Genomic DNA, 19,188 nt, shown 5'->3' with positions numbered 1-19,188 from the left:
AATTCAACTAATTTCTATTTCATCTATTTCCTCAATTTTCTAATTTGCTAATTTTCTCCTAATTTCTAATTTCTATTTCAATTTCAATCTTGTCATAGTTTGTCATGCACCTTGCATAGAAACTTGCCATAATTTGTGCATAATTTGTCATACTCCTTGCATAGAAAATTGTCATTTGTCATAATGTTGCCATTCTTGATTTGAATTTCCTTTCAAATCTCTTCATGCTAATCTTATCCTCTCTCCAATTTGTCTATAAATTGGATGAGTTTCTTCAATCAATCAATCAATCAATCACATTTTTGAGTAGCCTTATGCTGCAAATTTCATCTCTCAACTTGCTTTCTACTTGCATTTTGCACTTGTAGGTGAGATCAACATCAAATTTGAAGGTGAAAGAAGAACAATGGAGCCACATGAAGGAGATATCTACATTGGTTTGCTTTGATTTCATGCAATTTCAATATCTTGTCTTTATGTTTTCATTGATTGGATTAGGATTGTTTTCATTGCAGTCTTAGGTTTTGTGATTGTCCTAATTTGATATTGCTTTGATGTTTTCTCAATTTCCTGATCTACATTTTTAACCCTAAAATAAGGCAATGCGCAAAATGTTAAAGTATGTCTCCACAAGCATTGACCATTTTTAGATGTCTACAATTTCCATGATCATATGTGTGAGAAAGATTATAGTAATAATTGTTGGATTTGTGCGGCCATAAACATTAATTTCAAAACAATGAAAGAGTCTCTGCATTGGAAATCCATAAAATACAAGCATCTGGGGTTTCATCTACAGACTGAGAATTGTAGCTGTGGGTATCTCTACTTGGAGCTTAAAATGGGTGCTAACCTAAATAGGAACGAGCCTCCAGGATGTGAAAACTGGAAGAGTGAACAAAAGGTCTAGAGAAGGCTTCACAGATACAGCTTTACTGATTACATGGAAAAGCTTCACGGAAGTAGAAATTCTGTATCACATGGCTTTGCCAGAAGTTGGAGTAACAACATAGTCACCTTGTTCGGGGAGATATGGTAAATTGATGAAAACCTAGTTGCAGAGGTCACAGGTCTTCAGACGGAGGGCACTAAATTCTACAGAGACCAGAAGTATGTTGTTGAAGCCTTCAAAAAGTTCCCAAAATTGGAGGATAAGATGGGCATGCTTGTGAAGAAAGACAACCTCTCCTACTACATTCCCCAGTAGGTAAAGCCTTTTTGGCAAATTTTTTTAAGGGTTTTAATGGAGTATTTGACTGTGGATGGTAGATTTACCAAAATTTATAACTATCACTTTGCAATTTTGAACCATTTTCGTCATGGGGCTAAAATATCCCTGCCTTTCTATTTAGCGTCCTCTCTAAATGAGAGTCTTGCTGACCATGCTAAAAATCCTAACTCTTACCCTATAGCCCACCAGGGGCTTATTTTGCTAATCTATGAATATCTAAAGGACAAGGCTAGGGCAACCAAAGATGACCCCCTGATAATTAACGCTCATATCTCTGAGAGCTGCAAAGACTCTGATTCGGATGAGGATCAACCTAATACCCCTACCCACAAAAAAATGAAAGATGAAATAGAGCATGAGGAAATGGAGGTGCACTGTGATGAGAAAGAGGAAAAGGGTAAGGATATTGATACTGAAATGGAGCATGATAAGGATGAGAACATTGGTGAAGGGGAGGAATTCGGTAACTCTGAAAACCCTCACTCTAACCCTAATGGCTCAAAAAGTGAGAATAATGCTCTGAATTCTAAAGAGGATGACAACCCTAATTCTGTGGGCACTGAATAGGGCATGGAATTTGCAAACACCATCTTGAACATAGCTCATAACTGCACTCTAGAGTGCTTCAATTTTTAGAAATGGGTTTTCGACAATATCACTAGTATGCAAGGTAAGCAAAGGGAGTTGAAAAACAAGATTAACAAGCTGATTAAGGATTCAAATTTTGGGAAACAAATTGATGATATGAAAAACAGTGAAGCTAAGGAGGAAATTGAGATGGAGGAGTGGCTGGAGAAAGATCTGATCAAAGGAGACCTGAAACACTTGGAGGATGTCATTAGAAGTCTGAAAGAATAGGTGGAGGAGGACAAAGACAACATCAATACCCAGGTCACCTGCAATGAGAAGGCCTTGAAAAGCTTCATGAACCATAGCTTCTAGGTCCTTAAAGTCTTATCCCAAAACATGAACACTTTGGTGGATCATTTGGAAAGAAAAAATCAGGATAAAAACTTGGTTATCATAGAAGATGAACCTACCTCCAGCCCCACCCACCAGAATCCTAGACGTACAACAAGGCAGACCACTACTGGGAAGGACATGAAAATGAAAGAGAGCCAGCTAAGACAGGAAAGCAACGACCTGAGGGAAGCGGCCAAGGTGATGATGCTCTTGGTTAAGAATGCTGAGGATTCCATTAATAGTCTTTAATTAACTTGTAATGTTGGGCTTGGGGCCAATTTCTTGCTGGCCTCTTACTATCTTATTCTTTGCTGCTGGTTTTAGTGCTAGTCTTTTGCAGCTGTCTTGTTTTGTTTCCTTCTTGTCTATCTTTTGAATGTAATCGGGTTTCGGGTCCCTTAAAACCTATTTTTTCTTAATCAAAAACATGCGGAAGGTATCTATCTTCATAACTCTCAAGTCTAGCTTGTTAATATTTTACCTCGTATATGATTCCTTCCCCACTTTCTTGGAGGAATTAGATAGTTTTAGACAAGATTTGTAGTGTTTGAGCACTTTTTACATTGCCTCTTATTTTACCTTCCAATGGAAAAAAATATAGTGTTGTCTCCATCATTTTCTACCCTAATCCACTTGGTTTAATTCTTATGGACAAAAACCATTTCCTCATGTGAAGTGTTTGGATTTCTTAGAATACCCTGTTGGGATCCAAGAACACTAAGAGAGGGGATGAATCAGTGTTGTACCAGAATGAACAGTTTTTAACTTTCTAAACCATGCATATATATACCAGTAAACAAATAAGCATATAAGAAGAAGAAATAAACCATCCACATAAATGTACACCATAACACACAAATTTTATACGTGGAAAACCTCAATGAGGAAAAACCATGGTGGGATTTGTGACCCACAATATCAGCTCACTGGCCATATGAAAAGATATTACATATAATAGGGGCCTAAATTTGTAGGAAGGCACATTGCCTAGAGCATACTTGATGCAAAGGCCTTCTTACACCTAAGGAAAGGTCTAAAAGGTTCAATTTGATCCCTTCCAAGTAGTAACAAGGATCCTACAAGAAAGACTCCACACCTTAAAGAAATGAACTACTCTCCACTACTCAAGCCCAACACCTACTCAAGATGAGTAAATGGCTTCAACTTCTATAATATGCCTCACCAGCGACTCTTTCTCTTGGAGACCTTGGATTTGATCTATTAATACCATCTAGGAACTATTTCTAACATTGATTTTGAACTTAGCCATCAATGCCCTATACCTCCTTTGGAAATCTACCCCCTAGACTTGTAGCCCTCCTAGACCGATATTTTGCCTTTAACTCCAAAATACTAAACACAACCTAGAAAACTATTTACCATTCTAGATACAGTTTATGGAGTTACACTCATCCCCAAAAGGGATTGGCAAGATTTGCACCCTAAAGGTTTGAACCCCTTAGAAGCCTAGAGGCTTAATTAATGTGATTAGGCCTAATTTACAAAGCAACCCCCATTACTAGTTTCCCAACCACAAAACCAACTTTATGAGCATGTGGGGAATGGTAAATAACCTCTGATTCTAGGGTTGCATGCTTGGAATCCACTGCTATCATATTTTAAGGTGATTGTCCTAATTTTGCTTAAGGTAGTCACATGGAGATACCTACCTAGATTCACTTGAAGTGCCTCACAACCAAGCCTTTCCTACAAAAACCCATGGAAATCTTAAATTACACTCAAAAATCTTGTATTCCACCAAAGGAAAGAACTTCTAGAGGAAGGAAATGCAAGATATGGCTAATATTTGGCAAAACCCTAGCCAAACCCTTGTTTTCTGGGTTACAGTCAGTAAAACAAAGTTTTCTCACTACTCACAAATGTTCAAGACCTTAGACCATAGCCAAATCAAAGTTGATTCATCCCTCCAACTACTCCGTGAATTTTTTTGTCCAACTCAATCCGGACAAGGATGTACAATCTCTGCAAACTCAGAATTTATGGGAAAACTTAGTTTAGTTAGTGTTTAATTGCTTCCAAATTTAGAACCACAACTCTCTCCTTGGGAATCATTTCCACAAGGCTTATAGCTCTCTCCAATGGTTACCAACCAAATTTGGAGCCGTTGAAAAGCTTACATCAACCACATTTTGAAAAGTTGCACTTTTTCTCTCAAAAGTTGCTTTTTTGCATAAAAGTTGTCAAACACTACAAGTTTGGGATCCACACAACTTGGATCAACCAAACACCACTAAGCCATCCTAAAAACCTATCAAACACAAAAACAAACATCCTACTACCCCTATTGACCATATTGTCCCAATTGGCTTATCAAGTTTCCTAATCAGTGACATTGGTTTACATGGTGGAGTCTTTACTGAATACATGAAACTTGCATAAACACAAGACACTAAGACAAACACTATGATCCTAGTTTTCATCCTCATATCCATGATTTTCTTGTTGAAGAGGTTCTCCTGCACCATACTCCCCAAGAGAAGATATCTCAAGCCCACTTGAGATCAGAGTTTGGAGGTGTGCACCATGGTTGGAAATTTTAATTTATCATCCAAACTGCTTCAGAGTCTGGTTTGCCCTACGAAGCCAACAAATACTCAATATAATCCTTGTTCCTTGTCCTCTTTGTGATTCTAGTGTCTAGAATCTTGCTCAACTTTTGTGATTCATGCCTTGGAATATCATTGTTTGTTGCAACTGTTGCAACCTACATTGGTTTCTCCACTTCATTTCCATCACCTTTGAAAAGTGTAAGATCACACACATTGAAAATGGGTAACAATCCAAGATCAGGAGGAAGTTGAATTTGATAAGCATTCTGCCCACATTTCTTCAAAACCTAACATTGTCCAATCTTCCTCTGCATGAGCTTGGTGTGCTTACCCTTTGGGAGTCTCTCCTTCTTCAAATGTACCCATACCAAGTCCCCAACACTAAAGTGCACATCCCTCTTTTTTTGGTTAGCTTAAGCTTTGTACTTCACTACAGATTGTTGGAGATGAGACTTCGCTTGGTCATGGACTTCCTTAATGGCTGATGCAAAAGCTTCACCATCTGCACTAATGGGCTCTTCCTTTGGCAAATCCCTCAACTCCAATACACCCCTTGGGTGGATGCCATACATAATTTGGAAAGGAGACCTCCCCATCCTCCTATTTATGGTGTCATTGTATGAAAACTCTTCTTGTTATAGAATGTCCCATTTCTCTCCATGTTGTCTAGTCAAATATCTTAATAGGTTCCCCAAGGACCTATTGACAACTTCAGTTTTCTCATCCATTTGAGGATGGTAGGCTGATGAGAAAGATAGGTTAGTTCCCAACTTCTTCCAAAGGGTCCTCCAAAAGTGACCTATGAACTTCACATACCTATCTGAAACTATGTTTAGAGGCAACACATGTATCTAGACTATTTCTTTAAAGAACAAGTCTACAACATATGAGGCATCACAAGAGGTTTTACATGGCAAGAAATGAGCCATTTTGCTAAATTTGTCCACCACTACAAAGACACTATCAAATCCCCTCCTTGTCCTAGGAAGACCCTTCACAAAATCCATGCTTATTCTCTCCCATGTTCTAGAAGGAATGGGTAAGGGTTGGTACAAGCCTGCATTGGTGGATTTCCCCTTGGCTTTTTGGCAGATTACACATGTCTCCACAAACTTCCTTACATCTGCCTGCAACTTAGGCCAGTAGTAGTGTCTTTTCACAAGGTCAAGGGTCTTGTCAAGACCAAAATTAACTACCATTGCTCCATAATGCTTCTTGCTAATGATATTCAGTCTCATTGAACACTTAGGAATGCATAATTGTCCACCTTTCAATAGAAATCCATCTTGTATCAGAAATTCAGAAAATTCAACATGATACCTCTCACCAAAAGTTTCACATACCTTGAAGATCTCTCCAAAGTCTTCATCAGCATCATACATGTTCTTCAAGGAATTAGTGCCAACACTTTCCATATTGATTTGGTTGATGGTTAAGACCCTCCTGCTCAAAGCATCTACCACTTTGTTCTTGACCCCCTTCTTGTGCTTGAGGTTGAAGGTGAAAGCTTGTAGGGTCTCTACCCACTTTATGTGCTGGTGGTTTAACTTCTCTTGACTATTTATGAAACTGAGTGCTTGATTATTAGTAAAAACTATGAACTCCTTAGGCAATAAATAGTGCCTCCATTTCTTCAATGACTAAACCAAAGCATACATCTCCAAGTCATAGAGTGAGTATCTCCTCTTGGCATCATTTATCTTTTCACTAAAAAAGGCAATTGGCCTTCCTTCCTGACTGAGCACTATCCTAATAGCCATGTGGCTTGCATCACATTCTACCTAGATTATCTTGTTGAAGTCTAGTAAGGCAAGGACTGGTTGTTCTACAACTTTGTTCTACACTTTTGTCCTCCCTTTATGGTGTCAAGCATTGGTACACAAACATGACTAAATCCCCTCACAAAATTCCTATAAAAATTTTCTAAACCATGGAAACTCTGGACATCATTCATAGTTTTAGGTGTAGGCCAAGACAATATGGCACTTACCTTCTCGTGGTCCATTTTCAACTCACCTTGTGAGATTACAAAGCCCAAGTAGATGATCTCCTCTTGCATGAACAAACACATCCAAATTTATCATTAGCTTCTCTTCATGTAACCTTTTGAGGACCATATCTATATGGTTGAGGTTCTCTTCCCTTGAGTGGCTAAAGATCAAGATATCATCAAAGTATACTATCACAAACTTGTCGATGAACTCCACCAAGAACTCATTCATCAACCTCATAAAGGTACTAGGGGCATTGGACAACCCAAATGGCATGACCTTCCACTCATACAACCCCTTATTGGTTTTAAAAGTTGTTTTTCATTCATCCCTTGGCCTTATTCTAATCTGATGGTATCCACTCTTTAGATCCATTTTGGTGAAATTTTTTGCACTCCCCAAGTAATCAAGTAAATCCTCTATCCTAGGGATTGGGAACCTATACCTTATAGTTATCTTGTTGATGGCCCTTGAGTTTGTTCATAGCCTCCAAGTGCCTTCTTTCTTGGGTGCAAGGATAGAAGGTACTGCACATGGGCTTAAGCTTTTTCCAATTAGCCCTGATTCGAGAAACTCCATAATTTGTCTTGCCATCTCTGCATTCTGATCTAGTAAGTTTATATGATGCTTTATTGGGTAGAGTATATCCAGGGATTAGATCTATGCAATGACTTATGTCTCTCACTGGTGGCAGGGATCTTGGCATTCCATAAGAGATGATGCATTTGTACTTGTCAAGTAACTATTTGATTGTAGGGTCTATGTGCCTTTGTCCTGCTTCTTTCCTCTCTGCAAACTATTCCTTCTTTATCACCTTGGACTTAGGAATGAGGGCATAGCAAACTGCATCCTTCTCTAACATCTCCTTCATGAACTGTTTCCCTTTTATCAATAGTACTTTGACATTTTTCCCCTTTGGTTCCATTTATTTCTCTATCAAAGGTAAGAGTTCTATCACCTTACCATCCTTGGTGATTGAATAGGTGTTTCTAACCCCATCATGATAAGCCTTCAAATCAAACTTCCATGGTCTCCCAAATAGGAGGTGACATGCATCCATCTTGGCTTTATCAGATAGAAATATATCCTTGTATGATCCAATCTAAAACTCCACCCATGCATGCTCTTCTACCACTTCTTATTAACCTTGGGTGAGCCATGAGACCTTATAGGGGTAAGGATGTGGCAACCTTCTCAACTTAAGCTTCTCCACCATTTCAAGTGACACAAAATTTTCAATCGACCTGGAGTCTATCAAGACCTTGCATACTTTTCCTCCTACCTTGTAGGTAATTTTGAAAAGAGACTTTCTTTGTGGAGGCTTCTTGTCACGTACCTTCATGGTGGTTACTACTCTCCTCATCATCAGAGCCTCTCCTCTTTCAAGGTATCCATATGCTATCAGGAGCATTAACACTTTGATAGGTGTTTGCACTTGCCACAATTTGGCAATCTGATTTGTGCACCAATTTGCTCCTCCTTTCTCCCATGAAGCTTGTAGCCTTCTATGGACAACTATTTTCCATGTGCCCCTCTTGGTTACAGTTGTAGAATCTAGGAGGTCCTTTGCCTTGGGATCTTCCTCTAGATAGTGGTCTTCTGCCCCTAAAGTTCCCTCTTTGATTGTAGCCTCCTCCTTGGTTGTAACTGTCATGCTTTGTGAAATGTACCTGTATGTGCAACCACAATGCACTCAATAAATCATTACAAGCAATGGTTAGTGAATTAAAACAATTAAATGTAAAACCATAGCTAATCAACTTATTGCCTCCTAGTAAATGAGAGTATGAAAAATGCTCTCATATCTAATTATGCATACTCCAAAGATTTGACTACACTTAGATGGAGGATTTGATGGATGAAAATGCATGACCTAGCAAGAATAGAATGATTAAGCTATATGAGTTCATGATTGATCTAGAAAATGAACTAAGATTAAGATGCAATTAAGCTAAGATTAAGCATGATAACATTGCTAAAGAATGATAAACTAGAAGCTAGATGCCTATAATAACAATGCATAAGATGAGAATGAGATGGGATGCAAAAATGATATGAAATTGGGACATGATATTAGGACCCATATTGCTCCAAAATGAGGTCTATTTATAGGATTTTCCAAGGCTAGGGGTGATGTGGCAAGAATCAATGGTCAAGATTGATCTGAAGATATCAATGGTTAAATTGGAGGAGGATGGCAAAGGGGCTTGGATTAAAGGGAACATTTGTCATCTCTATGGTGACAAGTGTCAAGAGGCTTCTAGCAAAGGTTAGATGAAAGGGAACACTTAGTGACAAGTGTCACAAAGGTTGTAGAAGATGTTGGATGAAAGGGAATATGTGGGTAGGTAGAATGGGTTAGGTTTAGGAATGGTTAGGTTTAGAAGTGGTAGAAGTTAGGAGAATTTGAATTTAAAAATTCAAATAATATGAAAAGGCTAATTAATCTCAACAACTCATGAATTTATTTGTTTTAATTAATTAAAGGATTAGAAGAAATGATTTTGGATGGAGGGAATTAATTAATTTGAATTAATTAATCAAAAGGGTGAAATGAAATGAACCTATTTAATAAATCCTTAGATTTATTAATAAGTAGATGAAAGGAGAAATTTAATCAAATTGCTTAGTGAATTCAATTAAATTGGGAGGAGAGATTTATTAAATAATTGCTTATTTAATTAATTATCTTCAGACCATTTTTAGGTGTATATAGAAACTGCTCTCTCCTCTAGTGCCTTCTTGATTTGAGTCACCTTGGTATCCAAAACCACTTCCTTTGCCTCTGAAAGGACTTCTTCCCACTCTTTGTTGTCTCCCTTTGCCTCTACTATTTTGTTCCTGGCTCTGCTTTAGCTTCTCCTCCACCTTGAGTGCCAACTAAAAGCATTTTTGGACTGTCTCCGGGGTGTGATGGTTCAAATCTTATTGGATGGCAAATCTCAATCCATTGAGATATCTCGCCACCTTCTCATCTTCACTCTCCTTTACCTTAGTCTTCACACACAACTTCATGAACTCCTCTATATAGGAACTCACATCCATATCCTTCTGCTTGAAATTCTGCCTTCTCTTATGCAATTGGACATTATAGTCCACTGGAACATAGGCTTCCTTCACCAAAGCCATCATCTTCTGCCAAGTAGCCACTTTTCTCTTTCCCTCTTTCACCCTCTCATCTTGGATGAAAGTCCACCAAGTCTGTGTAGCCCTTTCATTTTGGATTGGGCCATCTTCACCCCTTGGTGCTCTGGTATGTCTTCACTCTCAAAGAAATTGTCCAAGGAGTCTATCCACTCCATCACTGTATCAGGCTCCATATTGCCTACAAATACTAGCAGATCCAACTTCACATCCATTTTTCTTCTTTCCATGGACTTGATGACACTCATCAGGGGTATCTAGTCTGCAGGAACCTCTAGTTCTTCCTTCCTAGGGATCTCCTCTTCATCCCCTTCTTCATCTCCTCTAGAGTCTCTCTCTCCCCTCTCCACTTTGCCCTTCAACTCATCCATTTAATTCCTCAAGGCCTGATTCTCAGCCATGAATTCTCTACTCTCTGCCATCTACTTCTTCACCAAGACAACCAACTCAACATTGGTCATCCTTGATGGGATATCTTGGGATCCCTCTTCCTCAGACATCTTGTCTTCTTCTCCGGTCCAAAGCACACTCCTAAACTTTGATACCACTTGATGCAAAGGCCTTCTTACACCCAAGGATAGGTCCAAAAGGTTCAATTTGATCCCTTCCAAGTAGTAACAAGGATCCTACAAGAAGGACTCCACAACTTAAATAATTGAACTACTCTCCACTACTCAAGTGCAACACCTACTCAAGATGAGTAAAAGGCTTCAACTTCTCTAACATGCCTCACCAGTGACTCCTTCTCTTGGAGACCTTGGGTTTGGTCTATTCATGCCATCTGGGAACTATTCCTAACATTTATTTTGGACTTAGGCATCAATACCCTATACCTCCTTTGGAAATCTACCCCCTAGACTAGTGGCCCTCCTAGACCAGTATTTTACCTTTAACTCCAAAATACTGAACACAAACTAGAAAACTGTTTACCATTCTAGATACCCTTTATGGAGTTACACTCATCCCCAAAAGGGATTTGCAAGATTAGCAACCTAAAGGTCTAAACCCCTTAGAAGCCTAGAGGCCTAATTTATAAAGCAACCCCCATTACCGGTTGCCCAGCTACAAAACCAACTTTATGAGCATGTGGGGTATGGTAAATAACCTCTAATTCTAGGGTTGCATTCTTGGAATCCACCGCTATCATATTTTAAGGTGACTATCCTAATTTTGCTTAAGGTAGTCACATGGAGATGCCTACCTAGATTCACTTCAAGCGCCTCACAACCAAGCCTTCCCAGAAAAAACCCATGGAAATATTAAATTAAACTAGCCAATCTTGCATTCCACCAAAGGAAAGAACTTTTAAAGGAAGGAAATCCAAGATATGGCCATTATTTAGCAAAACCCTAGCCAAACCCTTGTTTTTTGGGTTACAGTTAGCAAAACAAGGTTTTCTCACTACTCTAAAATGTTCAAGACCTCTAACTACCTCCAAATAAAATTTTATTCATCCCTCCAAGTACTCCATGAATGGTTTTGTCCAACTCAATCCGTACAAGGACGTACAATCTTTTCAAACTCAGAATTTCTAGGTAAACTCAGTTTATTCAGTGTTTAATTGCTTCCAAATTTTAAACCACAATAACTCTCTCCTTGGGAATCATATCCACAAGGCATATATCCCTCTCCAATCGTTACCAACCAAATTTGGAGCCATTTAAAAGCTTATAGCAGCTGCATTTTGAAAAGTTGCACTTTTGCTCTCAAAAGTTGCATTTTTGCATAAAAGTTGTCAAACACTACAAGTTTGGGATCCTAACAACTTGGATCAACCAAACACCACTAAGACATCCTAAAAACCTATCAAACACCAAAACAAACATCCTACTACCCCTATTGATCATATTGTCCCAATTGGCTTATCAAGTTGCCTAATTAGTGACATTGGTTTACATGGTGGGGTCTTTATTGAATACATGAAACTTGCACAAACACAAGACACTAAGAAAAACACTATGATCCTAGTCTTCATCCTCAGATCCATGATTTTCTTGTTGAAGAGGTGCTCCTGCACCAATACTTCTCATCACTAAAGAGCCTCACTGACTACAAGCTTTCTGCCAAAGTAAATTACTGAAAATGAACTCAAGAATACATTTGCTATGCGAAATAGAATTCTGGTTCTAGTTCTACTCTGTACCGGTTCATAAACTCTGAACTGCTACCGGTATCACTTCTCCTCCAATAATTTTTTTAAATCTATCTACAAATAATTGTATGATATAGAATTCGCATACAAAATAATCTCCATACATATATTTCGCATCATACAATTCTGCTATATTCTCCTATATCCACACATATCATATATCTTGCTCTCTTCCAAAAATATCCTAGCACACTAACCTATATACCTATTACAAATGATATGCCTTATGTCGGCTTACAATACATTTATAAAAATGTCGGCCTGACAATATTAATTACAAAATGATTTAAGTAAATCCTCCTTGATGTTGGCTTCCAAAGAAGTGTTGATGTCGATGTCAGTGCCAGTGTCGGTGCCGTTGTAGCCCTGAATGCTCTAAAGTCAGTATCTACCGGTATATGCTTCCTAGTGCCTATTTATGACTTCCATCATATCTCGTTTCCATCAGTGACAATAAAATGAATCCAATGAGTGTGAATTGCCAACAATCTCCCCCTTTGGCATTGATAGCAACACTCAAGTGAAAAATGGATTCCCTGCCGGTATGCTCCCCCTGAGCAATAAACTCCATTTGAAATGTGTTTTTCTGATATTTTTCACATATGAACATACTCCCCCTTTGACATTGATGCCAAAGACTAGTGAAAGAATTGAAAGAATAAAAGAATACTGTTAGTTTCACTGGAGCTTTGCCATCTTCAGGATTTTCGAGAATCCCTTTTGCAATAACTGAAGATACGTATCCCAGCTAGATTTGAAGGTATCAGAAATAGATGCAAGTCCACTTAGTAAGTGGGCAAGTGTTTCCTTCTCTCGGATATCTGTCGGTGTGGGTTTAGCTATCATATCCATGCATTCTTTCTTGTGAACACCCAATGAATCTAGTCTAGGACTTACCAACCCTCTTAGATTTCTTGCTCTTCTCATGATTTTGTCTCTCTCCTTCTCAAAAGAAAAAAAATTGGTTCTCCAAGGACAAAATTTGTCCATCAACAGATGTGGTTAGTATAGTCAATCCATCAAAAGAGTTAGAAATTCTAGCCATCTTATCATATAACTCCTTCAATTTGCTATCTACATTAGTTGTAAGACATTCTATGTTGCAACACACTCTATAGATGTTTGTACATTGTTTTAAACAAACCTCAATAGGGATAATTTTTTCCTCAATTTTCTTCTTCCCTCTCTCTATAAGTTGATCAAAAGTTGTCCTTTTTGTTGTTGTAAATTTGTCCAAAGCCTATTAGTCTACTATCTACCTCAGAGATTGAAAATTGTTGGATATGTGCTTTGTTAGAGTCTTGAGCTTACCGAAAGGGCTTGCTCCATCTTCAACTTGGCAGTCAGGTAATAATGTGTGCAATATAGAGACTGATTTATCAATTAATCCTTTATCCACAATACCTTCCTTCAGTAATTTCTGAGTAGCCATCATCATTAATTTAGTTGGACTCAACTCAGCAACTAATTTCTTCTCAAACTGAGAAGTGTCAATTTCCAAAACCTTTGTCGGGGAATCAGTTTTACCTGTTGGTATGGACTTAGTGGTTACCTTGTCCATCTCAACCTCTATTGCACTGGTGGCTTCACCACTTGGTGCAGTGTGGGTTACTATCAGTGGAGTATTATCCATAGTATTTCCAGTGTCATGTACATTGCCTTCTAAAAAATGGTCTGTACCGGTATAGACTGTACACTCTCCTTAGCTTCCGTTTGTGTTTGAATATCTATAGTTACTCCGGTGGTGTCAAAAATGGAGTTGAACTACCCAAAATACCTTTCCCTTTTGATTTCTCAGGAATGGTGGAAGATGTTGCCCTTGCAAATTCTTCTTGAGATGTGAGTAAGTCTGGGTTTTTCTTAAAAAAATTTGTCCATCCCTTACTTGTCTCATTTACCACCTCATTTACTCTTCCCATCATAAGACTTATCTGTCAGGATTTACTACTGAAGATAGTCCTATTTGAAGTGTCAATACACCTTTTCATTCCCACATTATTTACAGTACCACACAATTCCAAAAGTGCAACTTCTTTGATTTCCCTATCCCTCTTGACAATGTCAAGTCTCCTAGCTTCAAGTTTATTATACAAGGATAAAGGTATCTCCTTCAAAATTTCAATTAAGGATTTCTTATAGATGTCCAAATATAACAAAATAGCCACCTCTAATTCACTTTGCTCATTCTCTTCTAAATCTTTATAATACTTAGATATATATTTCAAAATTCCATCTTTTGTAATTTCATCAACAAGTTCAACACAGGCGATTGTGGTCTTACCGGTTCCAGTATAATCACCCTTCTGCTTTTTGCATGTGGTTTTCGAAGTGACTGGTTTCCTCTTTTGCATAGGCTTCCTTGTCGGTGGTGGAGAGGTAGTAGGCTTGGTTACCTTTCTGACAAGGCTCCTCCTAGGCTCTGCCTTCTTCTTCTCTACCGGTGGTTTTACCATATTCTTCCTTTGTACCCTTCTAAAAGCCAGAGGTTCATTATCCTCAGGATCAGAGTCATAAGTGATAGGGGAAATGTGAACTTGTGGCTTCTTCACTTCTACAGTACCAACCTATGTCGATTTAGCTACCTATTTAGATTTAGAGCCCAACTGAGTGTCTATCTTATAAACCACATCTTGTACATATGCAGACAACTTTTCTATTTTCTTTTCTCTTCTCTTCCTGTTAAAATTGGTTTTCACTTCAAGAGCCTTCTCTCCTGTTGTACCAAAATGTTATGTTTTATCATCTAATGGGGCATCTAACAACATCTTTGCATAGAGTTCAAAAATGCTATCATCTACCTCATATCCAAGCTCAGTAATCTAGATTTGCCTCGGTTCAACTGCTTCCATAAGAGTTTCATTAGTTTTTACTAGGAAACAAATATTAGTGGAATACTTCTCCACAATGTTCTTTGAAATTCTCTCCCTTTTCCTCATATTTTCTTGAAAAGTCTTAAAATACCCCCAAAATTTATCATCTCTGTCAGTACCTAGACTGGTGATAGCTACCTTGGTCTGCATACCTACCGGTATGTCATGAGCTCAATGCTTCTTCCCTATACTGGGTAGCTCATTGAGGAAGTAAAGCATTAAAAAAACAATCAAGTTTCCATATTTAAAGGTCCCTTTCTTGATTCCTTTGATCTTTCCAAGGTTTAACATCAACTCACTCCACATCCAATCACATAAATCATACTTCACACGATTCCTCAGCATATGATATGTGGCATGAATGCATGAACTAGTAACATAATTCAATCGGCTGGATTGAGTTACCTTGTAACCTATTATCATGCTTGCAAACTTTATATCCGTGTCGATGATTGTTCTTATCCTCATTGATCTGTTGTTAGGTGTAGCACCAATGAAGTTTTTGACCTCTGTGTTGGAAATTTTCTTGCCAGGTTCTTGTCTGATCCTAGGTAAGTCAGTGACAGCCTAAATTGCCTCCTTCATGATCATGTAGGGCCTATCTAGCCAAATAAATTTCTTGTGAACCCTACTCAAAACGTATCTGATCACCTCATCCTTTAATTCTAGTATGTACAAAATACCGATTAACCCTAGATCTCAATTGCTTTGAATTCCAGTTTAATGGTTTTGGAGTCTCCCAGTATCATGGATTGATACATTCCTTTGATGTCTTCAGTGCCCAAATACTCAAGGTTGCAGTGAATGTATGCCCTCACATCTTTAACATACATTACACCGTCAGGAACCCTAGAAAATTCTCTCGCAGAGTCTTCCTTTTTAGCAATTTCGGGAACCTCAAAGACTGGCCTCAACCTATCCTTGACTTTGACAACTATGGGATTTAGAATAAAAGTAGGTGTTGAAGATCCAAATGCCATGTCGAGAAATACCTAAGAGTGAATGTCGGTGGAAGATTGATAACTGCTTGAAAGATTTTCACAATGCTTCTGCTCGCTCTTGATTCACCTTTACTTCGCTCTGAATGCTTGAATGCTCGGTGAGTGAAAATGAATTCACTTACCCTCTTTGATCAGTGAATAAAAAGCCTAATTTTCTGTAATAAATGCTTCACCAACAACCCTATAGATGTCGGTTTCACGGTTATGTGTCGGGTGAACCTTTAATGATGATGAACACAATTCTCCAAATCTCTCTCCAGACCCCCTTAGATCTCTTCCGAGGCAATATGCAAAATTTAGCAATGACTTTGCCAACCCCTAAGGCTTATGCCTTAGTTACTGGTAGAATTTCCTACTGGTGGAGGAATACTCTGTTCTACCGGTGGAGTTACCGATATAGATCCATCTCCACTTGGTTCTTCAGATTTTCTAACCCATCTCTTGGTGTGATCTTGTTGTATTTCATCTACCTTCTATTTTTTTGTCTCATTATTAACCTGTTTAGTCTTTCTTCTGCAATACTTAGCAATATGACCTATTTTGTTGCATGCATAACATGTAACATTGTTCTTCTGAATTGCTTTGACATATCCGGTATCATTTCTTGACCTACAATGATAATCAAAATTTCCAAACTTTCCACATGCATGACATTTATCATTTGTTCTGTAATCTTCTGATCTATGACCATATTTCTTGTGGTTTGTGCATTGACTGGCAATAGAATTATAGTTTTGATTTACCTTATTTCTATATTGTTTAGCCATATGTCCAAACTTATTACAAACAAAACATCTACCATTGAATTTATAAGAATTAGATTGCCTTACCGATTTCCTCTGTTCTGATGAGTTCTGCATACCAGTTGTCTGATCTTCATTTGCAGTACCAGAGCTTTCACCTTGTACAAATCCAAGTCCTCTAGAATCATCAATCTATCTTTGTCTTTTCAATAAGTCATCCAACTGTGCAACACTGATCCTAAACTTCTCTTTATACTCACTTGCAATAGTCGAATAATCTCTCAGAGTGGTTACTTGTCTTTCAAGTTCTTGTTCATTGTTCCGGGAGTGTTCCAAATCAATTCTCAACAAATTATTCTCATGATTTAATCTACTACATTCATCAAATTTGTTCTTCAGAGATATAACCAGATTATCTTCCTTCTTCTTTCTATCCTCAATATCTTTTGATAACCTCATAGTCAGATCTTGCATTTCATTCTTCATGAGCATGTTTGCTTGACTTATTTTCTGACATTGTTCCTTAAGAGCATTTTTCTCCTCATCATCCGATTGTTGTAGAAGTTCTTTTCTCTTGGCTTGAGCAGATGATAACCTTTCTTGCAGGATAAGAATGAATTCATTTGCATAATTCAATTCCTCTTGCAATTTCAAGTTTTTCATCCTTTCAGCATCGTAATCCTCAAGAACCATCTCAAGTTGCTTCTCCATAGCCATGTTCAAAGATTCCAGTTTCAGGATCTTCCTCAAGTTGTTAAACTTCTTCGGAGGTACCAAGCTCTGATACCAATTGTTGGGATCCAAGAACACTAAGAAGGGGGGTGAATTAGTGTTCTATCGGAATGAACAATTTTTAACTTTCTAGACCATGCATATATACCAGCATACAAATAAGCATATAACAAGAAGCAAATAAACCATCCACATAAATGTACACCATAACACACAAAGTTTATACATGGAAAACCTCAATAAGGAAAACCCACGGTGGGATTTGTGACCCACAATATTAGTTCAGTGGCCATATGAAAAGATATTACATATAATAGGGCTTGCACTTGCAGGAAGGCACACTGCCTAGAGCATATTGCTCATCACTAAAGAGCCTCACTGACTACAAAATTTCTGCCAAAGTAAATTACTGAAAATGAACTCAAGAATGCATCTACTATGCCAAATAGAGTTTCGGTTCTGGTTCTACTCTGTACTAGTTCATAAACTTTGAATTGCTACCGGTATCACTTCTCCTCTAAGAATGCTTTCCAAGCTATCTACAAATCATTGTATGATATAGAATTCGCATACCAAATAATCTCCATACATATATTTTGCATAATACATATCTGCTATATTCTCCTATATCCACACATATCATATATCTTTCTTTCTTCCAAAACTAACCTAGCAGACTAACCTATATACCTATTACAAATGATATGCCTTATGTCGGCTTACAATACATTTACAAAAATGCCGGCTTGACAATAATAATTACAAAATGATTTAAGTAAATCCTCCTTGATACCGATGTAGCCTTGAATGCTTTAAAGTCGGAATCTGTCGATATATGCTTCCTAGTGCCGGTTTATGACTTCAATCATATCTTGTTGCCATCAATGACAACAAAGTGAATCCAATGAGTATCAATTGCCAACATACCCTTTCCTTCCAATCCTCTTCTATGACTATTTAGTAATTTATGCTCTCATGCATTGCAAATTTATACTTTAGGATGCTAATTCACCTTTCTTTGCTAAGAAGTTTCAAATTTGTTGCAAAGTGCTCATTGTCATGCATATTTACTATTCTTCCTATGAGGTCCCTCCCAAAGCCTTGTACCAAAAGAAAGAATGGTTGCCTAGAAATTTTCTCTAGGCCTCTCCAGACTAAGCAAAAGGATTCTATATAAAGTTACAATGGGAATCAAATTGTATTCCCTATTACTATGGTGGTATTGAATTAATTGACACTTATAAATAGTGGTTGGGTTGGCTTTATGTGCTAGATAGATAATCAAGGACCTTGAAGGTGATGAAACTTTGGAATTCTCCTCAAGAAATGTATTGCTTGTAGAATCCCTCATTTACAAAAATCTTTGTGTCGCCTAGGATTTCATAGACTCCTCACCATGAGAGATCCAATGCAAATTCAAGGAACTTTTGTTGCCAAAATTATTTGGCATCCCTAGGGAGCCATCACGCCAAGGGTTATGGGAATGGATTTAGAATTAGGATATCTATCAACAAGTCAACAATCTATCTCACTATCTCCTACGTTCACTTGCTGGACCACTTCTTGAAATTCCTTACGATTCATCTTATGCTTGCTTTTACGCGTGGACTTTGTCATTCCTCTTGTGTTTGTTGATCCCACTCAACAAAAAGATAAAAAAAAACTAAGATAATATCATTATGAATGGCGAGCCTCTTGTTGATGGTCAAGATCTCTCATAAAATTAGTGGGCCCTCATCTTGATAAAGATTCCTCCTTCTTTGTCCACTTTCTTATATTTATTTTTGAAGT

This window comes from Cryptomeria japonica, chromosome 10, assembly GCF_030272615.1.
Source record: "Cryptomeria japonica chromosome 10, Sugi_1.0, whole genome shotgun sequence".
Taxonomy (NCBI): domain Eukaryota; kingdom Viridiplantae; phylum Streptophyta; class Pinopsida; order Cupressales; family Cupressaceae; genus Cryptomeria; species Cryptomeria japonica.
This window is presented reverse-complemented; position numbering follows the sequence as displayed.